The following is a 13,555-nucleotide window of genomic DNA, read 5'->3' as shown; positions in this document are numbered from 1 at the left end:
TGATTTACGTTTGTTTAGGTCATGATACACGATCGTGTACTTCTTTTTAATGATCAGAAAAAGACATTGATTTTAAACGATCGTGTTAACCATGGTAAGTGATTGTTTAAATTATATCCACTCGATCATATAGTTCTTTTTAAACAATGAGAAAACGACTTCAAATCTAAACGATCGTGTTGACTATGGTAAACAATTGTTTAGATTATATCCACACAATCATGTGGTTCTTTTAAAACGATGGGAAAAGGGCTTCAAATCTAAATGATCGTGTTAACTACGGTAAGTGATCATTTAGATCATATCAAAACGATAATGTAGTTTTTTTAAATGATCGAAAAAGGGCTTCAAATTTAAACGATCGTGTTGATTATGGTAAACGATCGTCTAAATCATGTCGAAAATGGAAAAAACCCAGATGCCCACCGTGTAAAATACCAAAAAAGGCCCGTTAACTACGTCGTCAATACACGATCGTTTAGATATGACTACAATTTATTTTTCAATTCTATCGTTTAATTTTGTTAAACCCCAGTACACGACTTTCTTGCATGACGTACATATGGCAGAGCACGTGAACGAAGTCGTGTACCGGATACACGACTTCCACGTTAGACGACAAAATTGGCAGTCAACGTTATTGTTGACTACCATCTGGTACATCTGGTACTGAAGTTGTGTACCCAATCCATGATTTAGCAAAGTCGTGTACCAGGTACACAATAATTAATTATTATTTATCTTTCTCCAAAATAATCAATTATCTTCCACAATAACTAATTATTATTTATCGTTCTCCAAAATACAATTATCTTTTCTTTAAATAATTATATTTCAACAAATATAATTATCTTTTCCTTTCACATAATAATTATCTATATATTTCTACATATACATATTATTATCAAATCTTCAACAAACTTTCCACTCTACAATTTAATTAAATAACATCCATAATTATTTAATTTAATTCAACTTCAACAACATTAAAACTCCACAACATTACTTAATTCTCTTAACCTACCATTGAATCAAAATCTCAACAAACACCATATGCCAAAACCTCTAATTAATTAAATATTCATCCAATAAATATTTAATTAATTTCAATCCTCACAAAATCAAATAATTCTAATTAAATGAATTCAAAATAACGTTCAATAAATTAAATCTAATTAAGCAAAATTAAGATAATTAACTCCAAAATTATCTTAATTTTGGGGGCGTTACAAAAAAAAGAAAAAGAAAATTTTTGTGCACTTATCTAATATGACATATCATACCAAAGAAATTTTTTTGGAAAAAGGAAAAAATGAACTTTTATAACTTTTTATAGGGAAAATGTGATTATCTATTATGCTCTAGCACATCATACATCAAACAACTAATTTTGAAGAAAAGGGTAAATATGGAAAAAAATAAATACACACATACAAAATTCTTATAGAAAATAAGGTACGCAGTGGTGATTGATGAATGAGAAATTTTGGATCAATCATAAATTGCCACATTATTTACCAAATGATGAAAATATAAATAATTGATGGAATCTGCTCAAGCTGGAATTGCCATAAAGGAAAATCCTTTGTATGATAACTCTAATTCTGCCTCTTGTAGGTCAAAGAGGGAATTACACTCTGATGTGATGTCTGTCATGATGACTGATGTAACAATTTAGGTTGTCATGAGAGAGAGAGAGCAAATAGCAACTTTGAGAGAGAAAATGCAGACTCGTGAGACCGTTGAGCTGAGTCAAGTTCCTGTTGTTAAAGCCAATACAAACAGAAGAATGTGGTGCAGCAAAACCAACCACAACAACAATAAGCTTTCAATTGCTTTCCTTTCAGTTCAGATGCTACAAGATATGATCGCAAACTCCACTAGAGCTAAGTATGGAAGCCCATCTCAAATTTCTTTCATGTACTCTAAGGCATACACCAAAAGAATCGACAACTAGAGAATGCCTCTTAGGTACCAATGTAACGCCCCGAATTTTTGAGGTAAATTTTGTCATTTATGTAATTCTTTTTCGGAAATTTAAAATTTTGGAGTAAATTCTTAGTTGGCTTCGAAGAGGGTAGAAAAAGAAATTTAGGGTTATGAATTTCTTTAAACTTAATATTTTGTAATTTGATATAATAATAATATAATATTAATTATATTATTATTATTATTATTATTTATTCTTATTATTATAATTTAATATTAATATTATTATTATTTAATATTAATATTATTCTTATAATTTAATATTAATATTATTATTATAATTTAATAATAATATTATTATTTAATATTAATTTTATTATTATTATTTAATATTTTTATTATTTATATTATTATTATTATTATTATTTTATTTATTTTTATTTAATATATATATATAATAATAATAATTTTTTTTATTATTCAAACCCTAAAGAACGCGCGCGCCCCCACTTCATCCACTTCGTCTTCTTCTTCCTCGTGTTCACGCCGCCACCGCCCATCTTCATCTTTCTCTTCCGTTCGCGTCTTTGCCTGGTCTCCGTCTCCACACCCGTTTCCGTCTCCACTTCCGTCTCCATCGTCGGCAACTTCACAGCTCCACCGCTCGTCCGCCGCAGCCCCATCCATTTCCGATCTCTTCTCGGCCTCACACAACAACAGATCTGCCGGCCGCCTCTGTCCCTACCGCAAGTGGCATCCCCTCCTCCGTGTGCCATCCGGTGCAGCCCCGAAGACCCGGGCTAAGCAGCAGACCGTCGCCGTCGTCGCCGCGTTAAACTTTTCGTCTGTTTTCGCGCACTGCCAAGGACAGCCGTTCGCGTCGTGCGCCGGGTGTTTAGAGCCGAGCCGCGAGCCGAGCCAAGTCGAAGACCGAGCTGAGTCGCGAGCCGAGTCAAGCCACGAGCCGAGCTGCGAGTCGAGTCAAGCCGAGTTGAGTCGTGAGCCGCAAACCGCGAGCCGAAGGTGAGCCGAGCCGAGCCGAGGGTGAGCCAAGTCGAGCCGAGCCACCTAAGCCATATTTTTCTCCCTCTACTTCAGGTCACGGTGAGTCTTTGGTAAGGATCATTTTGGTAATTTACCCAATGTTGCTATAACCGTTTCGAGTTTGAATATTAGAGTAAGACTAGGTCCTATCTTTCGTTCCTTGAAGGTAGTAGGGATTTGACGCAAGTTCTTGGGTCCCACGGCAAGTTCATTTGGGAATAGCTCCCTTTACTCGGGTAAGCCAACGTTTGTTGTTTCGAATGATTTAAAAAGGTGACTTTTACTAGTGTCATCGTTTAAACCCTTGTGATTTCGTTTAGGTGGATCTGTTGAGCGTGGACTCGATCGAGGGGCATAACCAAGTATCAGGTAAGGGTTTTCCTACTACTGGACCTCGGATCGAGGCTGGAAACGTAGTAATCCACACAGGATTACACGTTAGTAACTGTACTAAATAATTGGATGTATGTTTGACTTTTAAGTGTTGTTGTTATGCTCTTGTCTGATGTAAAGGTAACGTGACCGCTAGTTGTAGCTTGTGTGCCATCGGGTGTAAGGAGTTGTTTACGGATAGACACCGATGCCCGGATGTTCTGTATATTGTAGTTATGTTAATGGGCTACGTTGTGGACTGAATTTTTATGTCGATGAACTTTAAAGTCTTAAGGTTAGGTATGTGGTAGTCTATTGTCTGGATATTGATCTTGGAGTTTTGTCATAGAAGGATTGTGAGTCCGGTTCTGATTTGACTAGTTGACTGGATCTAAGGAATATTACAATGGTGTGTGAACTAGAAACGCTTATAGCAACTGAGGATGTAGTTGTTTAGATCTATACCATCTGACTGGAGAAGCCTATGGCAAATTTGTAATATGACTGTTGTCGGAGTATGACTGTTGTAGACAGTTTAGTATGGACTGAGGGGTAACGGTTAGCTTCATCTATGAGGTAGTGTACCTTACGGATAGGTGTATCCTTCGAGATCACTAGATTGATACGTGCATCCTTCGGGATCACTAGACTGATATGTGCATCCTTCGGGATCACTAGACTAATATGTGCATCCCTCGGGATCACTAGACTGATAGGTGTATCCTTCGGGATCACGAGACTGATGTGTGCCTTCTACGGAACCACTACACTGTTTACGTAGGGTACCCCTGAATATGAAGTTAACTGTTGTTCCCTAACGGGCCCAGTAGTGGGTCCCTTACTGGGTATATTTTATACTCACCCTTTCTCTTCTTTAACTTTTCAGGTAAGGGTACAGCGAGGGGTAGACCTACGAGAGGCAGGAAGGATGCGTGAAGGCCATATGGACGCGTCTGGTTTTCTTTATGCTTCCGCTGATATATTTTGTTAGAATATTTGGTTTTGTGATTTTGAGTTTGATGACTTGAGTATTGTATTTGAAACTCTCATGACTGTGATTTAAAATAGGGCCCGAAACTGCTTTTGTAATATTTCTAACGTTTTTAATGAATCGTAACCGGTCCTTTATGAGTTTTTGTGTTTTGTGGTCGAGTCTTAGTATTGAGTAGTGACCTCAGCTTAGTCCGGAAAGTTGTGTCGTTACAGTTGGTATCAGAGCCTAAGTTTTAGGTTCTGTAGACTGATTTATGATGTGAGTCTGTGTTTTGTGTCCTTATGGCTAAAACGATCCTTGCCACTCGTCAGGTACGCTCTCATGAAATTATATGTATAACTCTATATGCATTACCTTACCTAAGTTAAACTGCGAAGTTAATTATCACTTATGACTAAAGGGATCATTGGTGGTTGTTAGGAAAATGCCGCCAAGGAGAGGTGCACGTAGGGGTGGCTGAGGAGGCCGAGGAAGGGGAGCAGGACGTGTTCAACCTGAGGTGCAGCCTGTAGCCCAAGCCACTGACCCGGCTGCGCCAGTTACTCATACAGACCTAGCTGCTATGGAGCAGAGGTTCAGGGATTTGATTATGCAGATGCGGGAGCAGTAGCAGCAGCCTGCCCCGCTAGCTCCTGCTTCAGCTCCAGCTCCAGTTCCTTTTGTGCCCCAGATCGTGTCAGATCAGTTGTCGGTAGAGGCCAAGCACCAGGGCTCAGCTGTGGTTATCGTCTTTAGAGACCATATTTCGGTATATGAAGTGCCCTGAGGATCAGAAAGTTCAGTGTGCTGTTTTCATGTTGACAGACAGAGGTACTGCTTGGTGGGAGACTACAGAGAGAATGCTAGGGGGTGATGTGGGTCAGATTACGTGGCAAAAGTTTAAGGAGAGTTTCTATGTGAAATTCTTCTCTGCCAGTTTGAGAGATGCCAAGCGGCAGGAGTTCCTGAACTTAGAGCAGGATGACATGACAGTGGAGCAGTATGATGCGGAGTTTGACATGTTATCCCGCTTCGCTCCCGAAATGATAGCGACTGAGGCGGCCAGAGCTGATAAGTTTGTTAGAGGCCTCAGACTGGACATCCAGGGTTTGGTTCGAGCTTTCTGACCCGCAACTCATGCCGATGCACTACGCCTGGCAGTAGATCTCAGTTTACAGGAGAGGGCTAACTCGTCTAAGGTCGCAGGTAGAGGTTCGACCTCGGGACAGAAAAGGAAGACTGAGCAGCAGCCTAATCCAGTGCCACAGCGGAACTTCAGACCAGGTGGTGAGTTTCGCCGCTTCTAGCAGAAACCTTTTGACGCAGGGGAAGCTGCTAGGGGGAAGCCGTTGTGTACCACTTGTGGGAAGCACCATCTGGGTCGTTGTTTATTTGGGACCAAGACTTGCTTTAAGTGTAGGCAAGAGGGGCATACAACTGACAGATGCCCGATGAGACTTACGGGGAATGCGCAGAATCAGGGAGCAGGTGCTCCACATCAGGGTAAAGTCTTTGCTACCAACAAGACTGAGGCTGAGAGGGCAGGCACGATGGTGACAGGTACGCTTCCAGTATTGGGGCATTATGCCTTAGTTTTGTTTGATTCGGATTCGTCACATTCTTTTATCTCTTTTGCATTTGTGTTGCATGCCCGCTTAGAGGTAGAGCCCCTACACCATGTTCTATCAGTATCTACTCCTTCTGGGGAGTGTATGTTGTCGAAGGAAAAGGTGAAAGCATGCCAGATTGAGATAGCAGGCCATGTGATTGAAGTAACGCTGTTAGTCCTGGACATGCTCGACTTTGATGTAATTTTGGGTATAGATTGGTTGGCCGCTAACCATGCCAGCATAGATTGTTCCCGTAAGGAGGTAGCGTTTAACCCTCCCTCGATTGCCAGTTTTAAATTTAAGGGAGAAGGGTCAAGGTCGTTGCCTCAGGTAATCTCAGCCATCAGGGCCAGTAAACTGCTCAGTCAGGGTACGTGGAGTATCTTAGCGAGCGTGGTGGATACTAGAGAGGTCGATGTATCCCTGTCATCAGAACCAGTAGTGAGGGACTATCCGGATGTCTTTCCTGAAAAACTTCCAGGGTTACCTCCTCACAGAAAGGTTGAGTTTGCCATAAAGTTGGAGCCGGGCACGGTTCCTATATCCAGAGCCCCGTACAGAATGGCCCCAGCAGAGTTGAAAGAACTGAAAGTGCAGTTACAGGAATTTCTTGATAAGGGATTCATTCGACCGAGTGTGTCACCTTGGGGTGCGCCAGTTTTATTTGTTAAGAAGAAGGATGGATCAATGCGTCTATGCATTGACTATAGGGAGTTGAATAAGGTAACCGTTAAGAACAAATATCCCTTGCCCAGGATCGACGATCTGTTTGACCAGTTACAGGGAGCTACAGTGTTCTCTAAGATTGATCTTCGGTCGGGATATCATCAGCTGAGGATTAAGGATGGTGATGTACCGAAGACAGCATTTCGTTCCAGATACGGACACTATGAGTTTATTGTGATGTCTTTTGGTTTGACGAATGCTCCGACAGTGTTTATGGACTTGATGAACAGAGTGTTTAGGGAGTTCCTAGACACTTTTGTGATCGTGTTTATTGATGAATCTTGATATATTCCAAGACGGAGGCCGAGCATGAGGAGTATTTACGTATGGTTTTGCAAACACTTCGGGATAATAAACTGTATGAAAAGTTCTCGAAATGCGAGTTTTGGCTGAAGCAGGTGTCCTTTCTAGGCCATGTGGTTTCTAAGGCTGGAGTTTCTGTGGATCTAGCTAAGATAGAGGCAGTCACCAGTTGGACCCGTCCTTCCACAGTCAGTGAGGTTCGTAGCTTTCTGAGTTTAGCAGGTTATTATCGACGGTTTGTGGAGAACTTTTCTGGTATAGCTACTCCTCTTACCCAGTTGACCAGGAAGGGAGCTCCTTTTGTTTGGAGCAAGGCATGTGAGGACAGTTTCCAGAACCTTAAACAGAAGCTAGTTACCGCATCGGTTCTTACTGTACCTGATGGTTCAGGCAGTTTTGTGATTTATAGTGATGCTTCCAAGAAAGGTTTGGCTTGTGTATTGATGCAGCAAAGTAAGGTAGTAGCTTATGCTTCGCGTCAGTTGAAGAGTCATGAGCAGAATTACCCTACACACGATTTAGAGTTGGCAGCAGTGGTTTTTACATTGAAAATATGGAGGCATTACTTGTATGGTGAAAAGATACAGATCTTCACGGATCATAAGAGCTTGAAATACTTCTTTACTCAGAAGGAATTGAATATGAGACAGCGAAGATGGCTTGAGTTAGTGAAGGATTACGACTGTGAGATACTGTATCATCCAGGCAAGGAAAATGTGGTAGCTGATACTCTTAGTAGAAAGGTATCACATTCAGCAGCACTTATTACCCGACAGGCCCCATTGCATCGAGATCTTGAGCAGGCTGAGATTGCAGTGTCAGTGGGGGCAGTCACTATGCAGTTAGCCCAGTTGACGGTACAGCCGACTTTGAGGCAAATGATCATTGATGCTCAGAGTAACGATCCTTATTTGGTTGAGAAGCGTGGCCTAGCAGAGGCCGGACAAGCGGTTGAGTTCTCCATATCCTCTGATGGTGGACTTTTGTTTGAGAGGCGCCTCTGTGTGCCATCAGATAGTGCGGTTAAAACAAAATTATTATCTGAGGCTCACAGTTCCCCATTTTCCATGCACCCAGGTAGTACGAAGATGTATCAGGACCTGAAGCGGGTTTATTGGTGGCGTAACATGAAGAGGGAGGTAGCAGAATTTGTTAGTAAATGCTTGGTGTGTCAGCAGGTTAAGGCACCAAGGCAGAAACCAGCGGGTTTATTACAACCCTTGAGCATACCGGAATGGAAGTGGGAAAACGTGTCCATGGATTTCATTACAGGACTGTCAAGAACTCTGAGGGGTTTTACAGTGATTTGGGTTGTGGTGGACAGACTTACCAAATCAGCGCACTTCGTTCCGGGTAAATCTACCTATACCGCTAGTAAGTGGGCACAACTGTACATGTCTGAGATAGTGAGATTACATGGAGTGCCAGTGTCGATTGTTTCTGGTAGAGATGCCCGTTTCACTTCCAAATTTTAGAAGGGTTTGCAAACTGCTATGGACACGAGGTTAGACTTTAGTACAGCTTTCCATCCACAGACCGACGGTCAGACTGAGCGTCTGAACCAAGTTTTAGAAGATATGTTGCGAGTGTGTGTATTGGAATTTCCAGGTAGCTGGGACTCCCACTTGCATTTGATGGAATTTGCTTATAATAACAGTTTTCAGGCTACTATTGGTATGACACCATTTGAGGTCTTGTACGGCAAATGTTGTAGATCCCCTGTTTGCTGGGGTGAGGTGGGTGAGCAGGGATTGATGGGTCCTGAGTTAGTTCAGTCTACTAACGAAGCGATACAGAAAATTAGATCACGTATGCAGACCGCACAGAGTAGGCAGAAGAGTTATGCTGATGTTAGACGGAAGGATCTTGAGTTTGATGTGGAGGACAAGGTGTTCTTGAAGGTAGCACCTATGAAAGGTGTCTTACGATTTGAAAGGAGAGGAAAGCTGAGTCCCCATTTTGTTGGGCCATTTGAGATTCTGGAGCGAATTGGCCCTGTAGCGTATCGCTTGGCGTTGCCACCATCACTCTCGGCAGTTCATCCCATGTTTCTATGTTGAGGAAGTACGTGTCAGATCCATCCCATGTAATGGATTATGAGCCACTAGAAATTGATGAAAACTTGAGCTATACAGAACAACCCGTGGAGGTGCTGGCTAGGGAGGTAAAAATGTTGAGGAATAGAGAAATTCCTTTGGTTAAAGTCTTATGGTGGAATCACCGGGTTGAAGAGGCTACATGGGAGCGAGCAGATGACATGAGGTCCCGTTATCCCGAATTGTTCGAGGAATAAAAAACAACTTTCGAGGACGAAAGTTCCTTAAGGAGGGAGGAATGTAACGCCCCGAATTTTTGAGGTAAATTTTGTCATTTATGTAATTCTTTTTCGGAAATTTAAAATTTTGGAGTAAATTCTTAGTTGGCTTCGAAGAGGGTAGAAAAAGAAATTTAGGGTTATGAATTTCTTTAAACTTAATATTTTGTAATTTGATATAATAATAATATAATATTAATTATATTATTATTTATTCTTATTATTATAATTTAATATTAATATTAATATTATTATTTAATATTAATAATATTATTATAATTTAATATTAATAATATTATTATAATTTAATAATAATATTATTATTTAATATTAATTTTATTATTGTTATTTAGTATTTTTATTATTTATATTACTATTATTATTATTTTATTTATTTTTATTTAATATATATATATATATATAATAATAATTTTTTTATAATTCAAACCCTAAAGAACGTGCGCGCCCCCACTTCATGCACTTCGTCTTCTTCTTCCTCGTGTTCACGCCGTTGCCGCCCGTCTTCATCTTTCTCTTCCGTTCGCGTCTCTGTCTGGTCTCCGTCTCCACACCCGTTTCCGTCTCCACTTCCGTCTCCATCGTCGGCAACTTCACAGCTCCACCGCTCGTCCGCCGTAGCCCCATCCATTTCCGATCTCTTCTCGGCCTCACACAACAACAGATCTGTCGGCCGCCTCTGTCCCTACCGCAAGTGGCATCCCCTCCTCCGTGTGCCATCTGGTGCAGCTCCGAAGACCCGAGCTAAGCAGCAGACCGTCGCCGTCGTCGCCGTGTTAAACTTTTCGTCTGTTTTCGCGCGCCGCCAAGGACAGCCGTTTGCGTTGTGCGTCGGGTGTTTGGAGCCGAGCCGCAAGTCGAGCCACGAGCCAAGTCAAGCCGAAGACCGAGCCGAGCCACGAGCCGAGCCGCGAGCCGAGTCAAGCTGCGAGCCGAGCTGCGAGTTGAGTCAAGCCGCGAGCCGAGTCAAGTCGAGTTGAGCCGTGAGCCGCAAACTGCAAGCCGAGGGTGAGCCGAGCCGAGCCACCTAAGCCATATTTTTCTCCCTCCACTTCGGGTCACGGTGAGTCTTCGGTAAGGATCATTTTGGTAATTTACCCAATGTTGCTATAACCGCTTCGAGTTTGAATATTAGAGTAAGATTGGGTCCTATCTTTCGTTCCTTGAAGGTAGTAGGGATTTGACGCTCAAGTTCTTGGGTCCCACTGCAAGTTCATTTGGGAATAGCTCCCTTTACTCGGGTAAGCTGACTTTTGTTGTTTCGAATGATTTAAAAAGGTGACTTTTACTAGTGTCATCGTTTAAACCCTTGTGATTTCGTTTAGGTGGATTTGTTGAGCGTGGACTCGATCGAGGGGCATAACCAAGTATCAGGTAAGGTTTTTCCTACTACTGGACCTCGGATCGAGGCTGGAAACATAGTAATCCACACGGGATTACACGTTAGTAATTGTACTGAATAATTGGATGTATGTTTGACTTTTAAGTGTTGCTGTTATGCTCTTGTCTGATGTAAAGGTAACGTGACCGCTAGTTGTAGCTTGTGTGCCATCGGGTGTAAGGAGTTGTTTACGGATAGACACCGATGCCCGGATGTTCTGTATATTGTAGTTATGTTAATGGGCTACGTTGTGGACTGAATTTGTATGTCGATGAACTTTAAAGTCTTAAGGTTAGGTATGTGGTAGTCTATTGTCTGGATATTGATCTTGGAGTTTTGTCATAGAAGGATTGTGAGTCCGGTTCTAATTTGACTAGTTGACTGGATCTAAGGAATATTACAATGGTGTGTGAATTAGAAACGCTTATAGCAACTGAGGATGTAGTTGTTTAGATCTATACCATCTGACTGGAGAAGCCTATGGCAAATTTGTAATATGACTGTTGTCGGAGTATGACTGTTGTAGACAGTTTAGTATGGACTGAGGGGTAACGGTTAGCTTCATCTATGAGGTAGTGTACCTTACGGATAGGTTTATCCTTCGGGATCACTAGACTGATACATGCATCCTTCAGGATCACTAGACTGATATGTGCATCCTTCGGGATCACTAGACTGATATGTGCATCCCTCGGGATCACTAGACTGATAGGTGTATCCTTCGAGATCACGAGACTGATGTGTGCCTTCTACGGAACCACTACACTGTTTACGTAGGGTACCCCTGAATATGAAGTTAACTGTTGTTCCCTAACGAGCCCAGTAGTGGGTCCCTTACTGGGTATATTTTATACTCACCCTTTCTCTTCTTTAACTTTTCAGGTAAGGGTACAGCGAGGGCCAGACCTACGAGAGGCAGGAAGGATGCGTGAAGGCCATATGGACGCGTCTGGTTTTCTTTATGCTTCGGCTGATATATTTTGTTAGAATATTTGGTTTTGTGATTTTGAGTTTGATGACTTGAGTATTGTATTTGAAACTCTCGTGACTGTGATTTAAAATAGGGCCCGAAACTGCTTTTGTAATATTTCTAACGTTTTTAATGAATCATAACCGGTCCTTTATGAGTTTTTGTGTTTTGTGGTCGAGTCTTAGTATTGAGTAGTGACCTCAGCTTAGTCCGGAAAGTTGGGTCGTTACAACCAACCTCTAAAGTTTTATCAGTTTGATGAAAAGGGCGTCCCCCACTTTGTTGAAATATGGGAGAACATAGGATTAAGAGGAAACCAGGTAGTTGGCCAGTTCATTCAAAGCTTGAAAGAGAATGCTTTTGAGTAATACACTAGCTTGAAGTTCGAAGTGATTGACAGTTGGAAACAACTAGAAAGAGAGTTCCTTTACCCCATCTAAAATATTAGTCGCACCATAATCACGATGGAGCTTACAAATACAAAACAACAAAAAGGAGAGTCTGTCATTGACTACATCTATTGATAAGGAGCACCGAGTCTTGACTATAAAGATCGACTCACTATAATGTCTGCTATAGAGATGTGTACCAAGGACTTTTCTATATCCTGCAAGGAATAAAGCCCCGCACGTTTGAAGAATTAGCACCTCATGCTCATGATATGGAGTTGAGCATTGCTAATTGGGGAACTAAGGGTTTTCTGGTTTTCGAAGTAAAAAAGGACAAGAAAGAAAAGAAGGGCTTCGAGAAGATGGTGAAGGGCAATGTAAAGGAATCCATGGTAGCTAACATAACCTCACTGAAGTTTTTCAAAAGGAAGGAAGTGAGAGCTTGAAAGAAAGATGATGGAGGCAAGAGACATCGCCTAACTTTGAAGTAAAGGTAGGAAAAAAATTACCAATTTCCTAATTCAGATATTGCAAACATGTTAAAACAACTACTAGAGAAGCAAGTTATCCAACTGTCAGAATGTAAACGACTAGAGCAAGCAGGAAAGGTAAATGGTCTCAACTACTGCAAGTATGATCACATCATCAGTCACCAAGTAGACTACTATTTTGTGCTAAAAAAGCTAATTCTAAGATTTGCTCGTGAGAAAAATATCAGCTAGATTTTAAGGAAGTAGTTCAAACAAACCATGTTGCAGTGACAATGATGTCAGATGCTCTTACATCAACATCAATTTTTTAGTAAAGAAAGTTTGGTAACCGGCGGATTTAATATAGGTCCAGGGGGGGCTCGAGCCCCCCTTAACCTTATTGTCTTTATATATATATATGTATATATAATTATTTAATTTCTAATAATCATAAATAGCTTAGTCGTTATTCTAGTTGTGCCCCCCATTCAACCCGAGTTCAAATCCCACTTATGAAATTTATTTCTAGATTTATCTTTTTCCCCAAAATTGCAACCCTTCGATTTTCACCCAAGAAATAATAATAATTAGACACTCTTCCCCACCTAAATTAAAGCTACTACCTATTCATCTTCATTCATTTTATTGTTTTATTTATTTTCATAAAACTTCAACTTAATTTTTTTTGTTCACCTAAATTAAAGCTACTACCTATTCATCCTCATTAATTTTATTGTTTTGTTTATTTTTATAAAACTTCAACTTTTTTTTTGTTAGTCTTTTAATTTTTTCAACTTCTAACTTTTTAAAATTTTCAACTTTTTTTTTGTTAGTCTTTTAATTTTTTCAACTTCTAACTTTTTAAAATTTTCAACTTTTTTTTTGCTTCTTCTCCACCATCTTCTTCAACATCTTTTTCAATATCTTCTTCAACATCTTCTCATAGCTTGTGAGGTAAATTTTTATTTATTTATTTCTTTTTTTTTTATTCTTAAGTTTGTTTTTTTATTTATATCCATTCATTTTAATATTTAAGACCATTCTTATTGTTTGTTT

The sequence above is a fragment of the Cucumis melo genome, chromosome 5 (assembly GCF_025177605.1).
Source record: "Cucumis melo cultivar AY chromosome 5, USDA_Cmelo_AY_1.0, whole genome shotgun sequence".
Taxonomy (NCBI): Eukaryota; Viridiplantae; Streptophyta; class Magnoliopsida; order Cucurbitales; family Cucurbitaceae; genus Cucumis; species Cucumis melo.
This window is presented reverse-complemented; position numbering follows the sequence as displayed.